General features: G+C 33.1%; 1 long non-coding RNA gene across 1 annotated transcript; it reads right to left on the bottom strand.

Annotated features, from left to right (window-relative positions):
- Nucleotides 1-254: 254 nt before the first annotated feature.
- Nucleotides 255-2,553, bottom strand: LOC143605334 (uncharacterized). The gene is made up of 3 exons (XR_013148503.1): nt 2,426-2,553; nt 1,424-1,511; nt 255-365 (listed from the first exon to the last, which is right to left on the bottom strand). It is a non-coding gene; the product is annotated as an uncharacterized LOC143605334 (long non-coding RNA).
- Nucleotides 2,554-10,932: the final 8,379 nt, after the last annotated feature.

The following is a 10,932-nucleotide window of genomic DNA, read 5'->3' as shown; positions in this document are numbered from 1 at the left end:
CAAAGCTGGTAAATCTTTACCAGTTCTTTGCATGAATTTCTTCACTTTTCTTACAATCATTGCCATGTTCCACTTAAGATCCATAATGTAAGACCCTAACCCGTTTACATTTTTAGGCGAAAACATACACTCGTTTGGACTTAAAAATCAGGTCTAATTAAACTTTGGCGGATGACGTGATAACATGACACGACATACATAACTTGTAATGAAAATTTTACAAATTTTAAATTTATATGATACGAAGACTACATTAGACTTTGTCTTCTAAAATGAACTATTATAGCGGAAGCTTGTTTGGTTCGGTTGTGTTCAGTTCTTCGACAGCTTGACCATCAATCCATGTCCTTCAATTAAGTTATAACCTGTCATGGAAATTCACCATAACAATTAGTCATACATACTTTACATCTACTTGTAATAAACACAAGTATACTTAACCCATTCATTAATACTTATTCATGCACAAAACCTTAGCCTCTACGGCCCCATGAGTCGTTTATACAACAGTTTACTTATTTGGATTAATCGCACGAGTAAAACGGTTTTAAAATTACATATTAAACCAACGAGCACGAAATCAGTAATTGTACACTGGCACCAGTAGCCCATTTACACCCATTTCCCATTCCCTATTATCTTGTTACCCTTTTTCCACTACAACCATATTGTATCCAGTAACCTCATGGTTTGTAAATCTAATCTCCACGACCCTGTTATTCATTTTTAAGTAAATGTCTACACTAACCTTGTCGTTTGACTCTTTATGCCTTGGGCGACCCATTAATATCAAATGCACCCATATCATTGCTCGGAGGGCGTTTTGGTCATTTTTTTAACATTTATCGACATCATGATTTAATTCACGTACCTGGCAGGGTCAAAGTTGTGACCCATTACCAATACCTTGTTACTCCTCTTAGAGAACTCGACAACGCATTCTATTACCATCATGCTTACCTGTAGGACAATTCTCAACAAGACAATCGTTATATATCAACTTCAAATGGTGATAGTTTCGCCATTTGACATGTATGACCCGTTCACGCATATACCCATTCCGGGTCACTCCTTTTTATATCTTACTCTTACAACGGGTTATTACCAAAATAGTGATTTAACACCAATTTACCCATAGTACCCCTTTATGACTTGGTCTATAAACCACACCCGATAACCATTAAAATCCTTGTCCCATACACTAAGATTATTAGTTTTCAATTCTCATTTGACCCTTTTGGGCCAATTTGAATCAAGTCTCTAACATTAAAGATTACAACCTAATCCTGGGTTGTACCTTAATACCCCCAAACTACCCTTCTTGAGTTTTCTTAACATTTCATCCTTTTGTTAGTCATTTAAACAATATTACAATTTGACAAGAAACTTTAACTTATAATTTGAAGTGAATAAAATCGCTTACCTTTCTTTGCTAACTAGAACTCCCGTGCACTCCATTAGCTTATTTGACCCGTTTCATCCAAGCCTCCACCTAGCTTGACAAGATCAAACTTTGTCCAAATTCCACAAGATTGTCAGGTTAGTCATTATATAACATGACCACAAAATCCTATGGACTCATACATATCAAATTATCAAAACACTAGTTTTTTTTTGTCACTTTCACTTTTAAAAGTCAAACTGCTCATAGGTATGTATATTCTTCAATCATTACATACAATGGAGTAAATACTCATACAAACCATTTGCAAGTCCTTTAGACACTTTAAGTATGTCACATGAAGTTTTATTAGTTCTCTACAATCAATGCATCATGCCTAATGCAAGTATATGCAATCTTATGTGTTTTCTCGATTACTAATATCTTTATTAATGTGCAGCGATTTCCTATATCGCTGCTGTAATCAGCCATTTTGACCTATGTAACATCCGAACTAGTTCAACATATTCAAAGACGGATCGTAGGGGACTCAAATACCTTTTCAAGCATATAAAGCACACCCTCTAACTATTTTTTATGATTTATATGATATTTACAAAATCAAGACAGAAGCATAAATATTCCCAGACAGCATGTTTTATATTCTGACTAGTCACTTTGGTCTACTGTTTTGGACAACTTCTATCCTAATTAGACTTTCATGATCAAATATGAATTGAAATAGACACATAAACCTTTCCAACGATATAAGGCCCACCATCTAAATCTTAACGAAGAGTGGGATACGTGCTCTGAAAATTAACTATTTAAATCTGTCAAAAGTGACATATTTCATATTATATTGCACAATTCAAGTTTCATGTGAGCATTTCATCAAACACTTGGTGTGAGGTCAATAACACAGACTTAAACATATGTGTTCTAAACATAAATCACCTTGTTCCTCATCCAAATTCTATTATTCAACATAACTAATTTTCTTTCAATCTTGAGGTATTAACAATTGAAAATATTTGAACATACCTTATGTTCACCAAGTTGAGATGAGCACAATCTTACTCACATGCATGGTTTTATCACCCAATTTACCTTTCAATTTGAGGAATTTGAAGAATAAGGGTTTCTCCCCTCTTGTTCTTCTCCTGATGATCATGATCGACACACCCAAACACACTTTTAAATTATTCTTTTTTAAGGATTCTACTTTCCAACTTGACAACTTCAATCCCTCATGAATATTAAGTTATCTAGTTTAAGACTTTTTGAAATATATAAATATTTCACCATTATTAACTTAAGTACTAACTAGGTTGAATATTATCCCAGTTACGTGTTTCAAAATTTTCATGTTTAATACTCGACTCAATTAATATAATAGTTTGGGGTGTTACACATAAATTCCAGATCATCGGGATCTATTTGATCATAATCTTCATCGGTTAATTCACTCGTTGCAATTTTTCTACCCATCAGATTCTCACACGATGTCATAAAATCACATAGAAACAAGAAGTTATGTTCAGCTTCTTTCATGTTCATGTTCGATGGTGGTGGAGTGAAGTTGTTTATAGAAGAAGATCCACCAGAATTCTCAGTGTGTCCCGTGTATCCAGATTCCATAAAACATACATTTGGATCGCTATAAGTTGAAGAACCCACATTTGCATTTTGAGTGAGAAATGCAGTAATCGGAGCTGTAGTGCTGCTTAAAGGCATAGTTCCTCCATAGAAAGATGGATCTTGAATTTCTTTTGAGGACTTTTGACACTTTAAGTCATACTCTCTAGCTTCTACTTTCTACATGAATTCTGAAGCAGTCAGATCTTCATTTTTGAAGTAATTGTTTTCTTTTATCACCATCAGAAATGTTGAGTAGGAACTTGGTAAAGCATTATTCACAGTGTCAATCTTATCCGATTCAGTAGGTTCCATCTTCATTTTGAACATTTCTGCTATCAAATGGTTAACTCGGGTAAGCATCTCCTCAATTGTTTCACCTTTCAATAAATTAAAGTTTCGAAATTGAAACTTCAACATTACTTTCTTGCTTTCTTCTGTGTTTTCCATACTTCTCATCCTAATATGTTGGAACAATGAAGCACATATCTTGATACTTCCAACTTGATGAAATATGTTATTAGGTAAAGCCATTGTTAAAGTTGAGTATGCTTTTGTCTTAATCTCTGACGCTTTCTTTTCTTCTTGTGAGTATTGAGAAAAAGCCTTTGGAGTAAAACCCGTTGTTTCACTACCAAGCATTGGAACAGTATAAACTTCATCAAGACAATGAGAACAGTCAGGATGAACAGAACCAAGATGTGCACGAAAACGTGGTTCCCATTTGGCAAAATCACTGAATTTCATTAGTCTTGGACAATTTGAATGAGATCCAATTTCCACATCGAGGTGTAAAATTTGCTGCATGAGTACATTTTGGGATGCCAATGCGTAAAAACCAGCCATGATAAATCTATTAACAAACTAGGAACAGTAACTGTGATGAACTGAATATGGATAACGAACCAAAGATACGAATTAGTAACTTAACGAAGTAGATGATGTCTGAGTAACGAACTAGAAATAGTATTCTAACGAATTAGATTATAGCGACTTAGTAATGAATCAAAGACATGTCCCTAACGAATCACAGACGAATCCTAGACGAATCAGGTTATAACGAATTAGTAACAAATCACTGACGAAGCATTATAACGAATCAATGACGAATTAGGTTTTAACGAATCAGACACGTCACCAATGAAACACTGACGAATCAGTAGAACGAATCAATGATGAATCATTGACGAATCAATGATGAATCGTTGACGAATCATGATGACGAATTAAGAAAAAATAAGTAACGAATCTCTGAACGAATCAACAACAAATCAGAGATTAATGTGTAACGAATCCAGGAGCACGAACTAGAAACAGTAAGTACGAATCAGCTACAGTTGATAACTAACAAGGTTGTTAGATGGTTATAACAAACTCAACCACGTGGCACAAATCTGTTTAGAATGGGTAATGAATTAGGACACTTAGATAACGAATTAACTATAACGAATTAAAGCCATTAGCGAATCTTCAAGCAGATCAAGCAGATCTTTAAATCTTCAAAGGAAATTCCAGAAATCTGGAAATTATCCAGATTCAAGAACAACCAAAACTCGAACACAAATTCGAATATAGCCTCATTTCTAAACCAAATCGGCCAAATCGAGCACAAAATACTAGTAAACCACTCACGAACCCAAATATCTCAATCACGTATACTTTAATCGATCAAACAAACATCAATTACCACAAATCTCATCCCCTGTTCCATACACATACCAATCCAAATCAAAACTGGTCCAATCCAACACAAATCCACAATTCAATCCACACACTATTACCTTAAACCTGTCCAAGCACAATTCAAACCAACTCAATCCATACTCGTTCAATTCAGATCAAAATTCAAACAAAATTTCAATAAAACTTAATAACACCAAAAATAATTGAATAAACTTCAATTACTTGAATAAATAATACTTAATGAATAGCAATCGAACAACCGAAGGCTCTAATACCACTTGTAATTACCTCAGATCTAAACGATATTGATTACCGGAATAGATCGAATACCTTAATCGGATCTAGTCCATGATATGATATTGATTATGTGTGTGTGTGTGTGTATTAATGTTTTTAGTATGTGTATTAGTAATAGATTAAACGAAGAATTGAGAGAGAGTTTCGGCAAAGGTTCAATACGTTAATTCTCAAAACTTAAATTAACAGGGTATAAACACCCTATAGATAGATGATGGATACCAATTCGTTACACATCTCGTAACATATTGGATCCAGTTCATTAACTTACATGACACTGAAGGAAAACATAACGAACCAGTGATTCGTTATGCCCCATTCGTCAACATTCCATGACGAATGGGAACATATATAACGAAATACAGTCCATTCGTTAAACATCCTTAACGAATGGACATTGCATATAACGAACTAGTTAATTCGTTAAACATCCATAACGAATTAACCATTACATTAACGAGCTAACTATATTCCATAAATATCTTTTTTATTATAATAATAATAAATAACAAACGATAAATACAAAGACTCGAGACGACAAAATCGTGCACTAACAAATACACCATTAAAATGTGATGTTTAGATGTTTGGTTGATTGGGGTGCTCTTATTCATTCGTTATCCGTTCATTTGTCATGATGAGACAGCGAATCAACCAATTCGTTATAGATACACTTGTGTGCTCCTGTAACGAATGAGCATGTCATTCGTCTCAAAGAAATCAAAAATGGCCTTATTCTTTCGTTAGTCATTCATTCGTCTCGATAAGACACAGATCAAACCATTCGTTATAATGAATGGTTCGTTATAACGAATGAGATAGCGAATGAAGCTTAACCAGAATAAAATTAATACTTCAGTATTTAAAGAAAATTGGGTATTTGATGAAATTTTAGTAGTGGACTGTCCCTTGGACCCTGCTAGGGGCTGCTGCCCCTAGACCCCGCTGTCAGGGGCACTGCCCCCGGAATCCCATTCGTTGAGGGTTATATTAAACTAGAAATATGATATGGGTAGGGATAGTTAAATGATACGTGTAATTGTTATAAAGTTAGCCACGCCCAGTTAAGGAAAGGAGTTACCATTAAATCTAAAAGAAACCATGTTTAGGTGAGTTTCTAGCCCCATTTCCTTGTTATTTTTTCAGGGCTGTGTGCATACTCGATTTGATTAGTTAATACACTTACCTTAATTGGTAAGTGTATGATATGTTATTGTTTATGTATGATGTATGAATGATATATGAACGCTATGGGAAAGATTGAGAGTATGTATGAAAGTATTATAAAAATAAATACAAAGAAAGGTATGGTATGGTTCTTGTAACATCCGGCCCTGGCACCACCAATATTGTCCGCTTTGCCCAAGAAGAGCTCACTGATTTGTTCTTGGTTTCACAGGTGGAGACTTCCCTGGAGGCCACCCATCCTGCTGCTACTTTTGGCTGAGCACACTTAACGGTGGAGCTCTCCTCTCGTCAACTACCATTAAGCCAAAACAAGTTGGTGATTAAGAGGCGGGGCATTTACTTATGAACCAAGGATCTCTCTTGTCCACGGCCGATGTGGGATTTTCCTAGGACGTTACAAATACCCCCACCCCCTTTGGACTCATCGTCCTCGATGAGGTTTGCCCCACCATCCAATCCAGGATGTGGGATTCGCCTAAGGTGTACCTCACGACACCCCCGTGGACTCACCATCTCTGATGAGGTTTGCCCCACCATCCCGAACGGCACAGGAGTGGCTCTGATACAACTTGTAACATCCGGCCCTTCTCACCACCAATATTTTCCTCTTTGCCCACGAAGAGATCACATATTTGTTCTTGGTTTCCCAGGTGGAGACTTCCCAGGAGGTCATTCATCCTACTACTACTTCCAGCTGAGCACGCTTAACTATGGAGCTGTCCTCTCGTCCACTACCATTGAGCCCGCGTTGTTGGTGATTTAAGAGGCGAGACATTTACTTATGAACCAATGATCTCTCTTGTCCACGGCCAATGTGGGATTTTCCTAGGATGTTACACCATCATAATCTCATAATGGTATGATCATACGACCGTCGTAGTAGCCATCGTCCAATTCATCTGGCATCGTGCTTACCGAAAACTTATTTAGTCATCGTCCAGTTCATCTGGCACCGTGCTTAGCGACAACTTATTTACTTGCTCATTTGGTTAAATTTCTTATCTCACTTGACACAGTTTGCGCTTTTATTTATTACTATATATTCTCTTATCTAATGTTTTACTCACTCAACCTAGTGTTGACAAAATAATTGTATTTTTAACGCATATGCAAGTCACCATATGATATGATTATCAAGATTTGTTTGAAAACACTTAGGGTTGCATGCTAGAGAAGAAGATACAAGAATTAAATTTTGGATTTGTTTTAATTGTTTTATCATGGAAATTTTGTACTTTGATATTGTAACAACCCAGCTACCACCACACCATAATATTGTCCGCTTTGGCCGGGACGTACCACCATCGCCTCACGGATTTGCTTTTGGTTGCCCAGATGGTCACTCATCCTCATACTTCTCCCACCTGAGCATGCTTAACAGTGGAATTCTCCACTCATCCACTACCATTAAGCGCCCAAAACGCGTTATGATGAGGAAGGTATCCACCTCCTTATAAAGAAGGCTTAGTTCTCCTTCCCAGCCGATGTGGGATGTCATAATCCACCCCCCTTAAGGGTCCAGCGTCCTCGCGGGACCTGGCACCACCGGTCCGGCCCTGGCTTTGATACCATTTGTAACAACCCAGCTACCACCGCACCATAATATTGTCCACTTTGGCCGGGACGTACCACCATCGCCTCACGGATTTGCTTTTGGTTGCCCAGATGGTCACTCATCCTCATACTTCTCCCACCTGCGCACGCTTAACTGTGGAATTCTCCACTCATCCACTACCATTAAGCGCCCAAAACGCGTTATGATAGGGAAGGTATCCACCTCCTTATAAAGAAGGCTTAGTTCTCCTTCCCAACCGATGTGGGATGTCACAGATATTGTTGGATTATTTGAATAGGAATAATAGATACTAGGATATAGACCAATGTTACACACGGGTGGAAAAACATGTCAACAAACATAATAAATTAAAAAAACAAATTCAAGCAACACAAAACGTCTTCAAACTTTTGGACCAAAACGTTAACCATTTACAATGTCTAGATATCAAAAATTTAAAGTTACAATACGTTAATGTACACCAAACCACAAAAAATATCAACAAAAGACCTAAATATGTTCTTTTATATTAAACCATCATCAACTTTTTCAAATATTCTAACAAAAGAAACTCATTTTGCTACCCCAGAAAATTTAAAAAAAAACAATATCATTCAAATTAAATATACCATTAAAATAATAACATGGTTAATAATGAAAGCCCGTGTGACACACGGTTGAAAGTTATAATAAAAGTTAAAAAATATTACATGTAATACGTAAATTGAGTTATATTATATAATGATTTTTATTTATGACTTTTATAGTAACTTTTTGATATATTTATAAACTATTAATTATACATTATAATTTGCAAACTAAACCTTGGTGTTTGATTTATTTTAAAACAAAACATTTATACCGATATTATTATACATGTTATGTGTATAAAAATGATATTTAGAACAAAATGTTGTCACATATTAAAAAACGTCTTTCTATAACGTTGGAAGAATTGGAGACGAAGACTCAAACAATAATATAAAATTTCAATATCTTTCAATGGCCAGTAACATGTGTATCAAACGCGTGAAAATTGTATGTAAATATATATAGCGACAATGATAATAATAATAATAATAATAATAATAATAAATAATAATAATAATGAACTGATAGTGTAATATTTATAAGAACAAATAATTTTACATTCATTAGAAGGTTTTACATTGTTGTTTTTTTTAAACAAAATAACATACAACAACAAAGTAAAATGTCAACTTAAAACCTCTTTCTAACTAAACCATGAAGCCAAAAAGATGTATTGATAAAAACTATGTCATGATATATGAAGACAAAAAGTCTTGTTTATTAAACAATCATCAAAATACAAAGAAATGCGTTATAATTATTTATACTTGCAAAGAAGAAAACTAAAATCACCAAAAAATCAAATTCAATGTATTGTTGATAAGAAAAATAAATGTACAAATATAAATCACAAACTTATAAACAAGTCATAAATTTCAATATACATCCTTGGAATGAAAGAATGAATTTTATGATAAGAATTATATATAGATAGTCATCATATTATCATATGGTTAATAATAGAAGTTGTTTGACAAAATTATGACACAGTTTTTATTTACAGATGATTTAGATAATCTTTGTAAGGATGTGATCGAATTAATTATGATGATAGTTTTTGTCTAAATCTGAATATTAAATTTGAATATTAAAGTGTGTCAGTTTCGGTTTAATTTGAATTATTCATATTTTGTCAAATTTGGTTACGAAATGATTTATATATGAAAAATGAATATATTGTTTTAGTTAAAAAAAGTTAGTATAACTTAAAAATAACCTGTGACGACACGAATTCATACCGAACAAATTTGATACTCTTTTAAAATAAAGACAACCCATTTCGAAATAATCACAAAATATAAAAAAAAATTGTTAATTAGTCAACTTCAAAAAATTATGGAAAGGTTTTTAACTTTTGAAATATTATAATCTATTTTAGGCATTAATTTTGACATCTAAGCATAATAAAAATGGTCAAATATTAGAAAATGGAAAGTTTGTTGAGATTGAAGACCATGGAAAGCTTTAAAAGTTTGTATTTAATTTGTAAAATTCCGTATTTATTCGGGTTTAAATATGTTATGACTATTAACCATAAATTAAGAAATTACAGTGATTATTTAAAATTTGAAATTTTAATATAGATTCGAAATTATTTATTTAAAATTCCGTATTTAAGCAACAACTTACTATATTTTCAGTAACATTAAAATTAAAAATAAGTTATAATGATTATTCTAATTTGAATTTCGAATAGAAGATTGAAATTATTAATTTGGGGGTTTATTTTTGGACATTAATTATAAAATTTATACGTAATTAAAAATGATCAAATTAAAACAAATGAAAAGTTGGTTGATATTGAAGAAAATGGAAAGCTTTAAAAGTTTGTTAGTAATTAGCCAAATTCCGTATTTAATAGGAAATAAATATGTTATGAATATTAATTATTTATTAATTAAGATTAAATTGAGCAACAAAGATAATACTTATATTTTGGTCAAGCTACGTATTTGAAAGCATTAATGCTGAAATTTGGAAATAATTTTGGAACATATTTTAAGCATCAAAAATGCTTTAATTTTATACGTATTTAATCTTGATTAATTATGTCATGAATATTAAGCAAAATTTAAGCAAAAAGACTTGTATTTTAAGTAAGATTTTAAAGAAAAGTTACATAACTATCTTCATTTGAAATTTAAATATAAAATGAAATCATTAATTTGTATTTTAAAAGGTAATTCAGTAATAAAGCTAGAAAAGGTTTTATGTAAAAAGTATATTTAAACAATAATGACAAACATGTTTAAATTTGATAGAAATTTTCAATAACATCCACACATGTTAACAATCAAAACATGTTTAGAATTAATAGAAATTTTCAATAACATCCACACTCCTTTGACACAATTTGCTAATTTACAATCTTGGACCGCCAGAAGTTGAAATGAATAAAATTAAATTAATGTTACATAATAAAGTTATAATTTATATATACTAAATTAAAAAATAAAAACACATATTTTGGTTTAGTGTTGAGTCAAAGATTTGACACGAAATAACTTAAGGAAGATTAAGGGAGATTGGAATCTTCTCAGCACTCCTTGGAATTGGCTAAGTATGGATACCGAGCACACTTGGACATCTGAGCAGGGTT

This window comes from Bidens hawaiensis, unplaced genomic scaffold, assembly GCF_021521415.1.
Source record: "Bidens hawaiensis isolate Kalapana, Puna unplaced genomic scaffold, B.hawaiensis_p1.1 tig00069048_1, whole genome shotgun sequence".
Taxonomy (NCBI): Eukaryota; Viridiplantae; Streptophyta; class Magnoliopsida; order Asterales; family Asteraceae; genus Bidens; species Bidens hawaiensis.
This window is presented reverse-complemented; position numbering and strand designations above follow the sequence as displayed.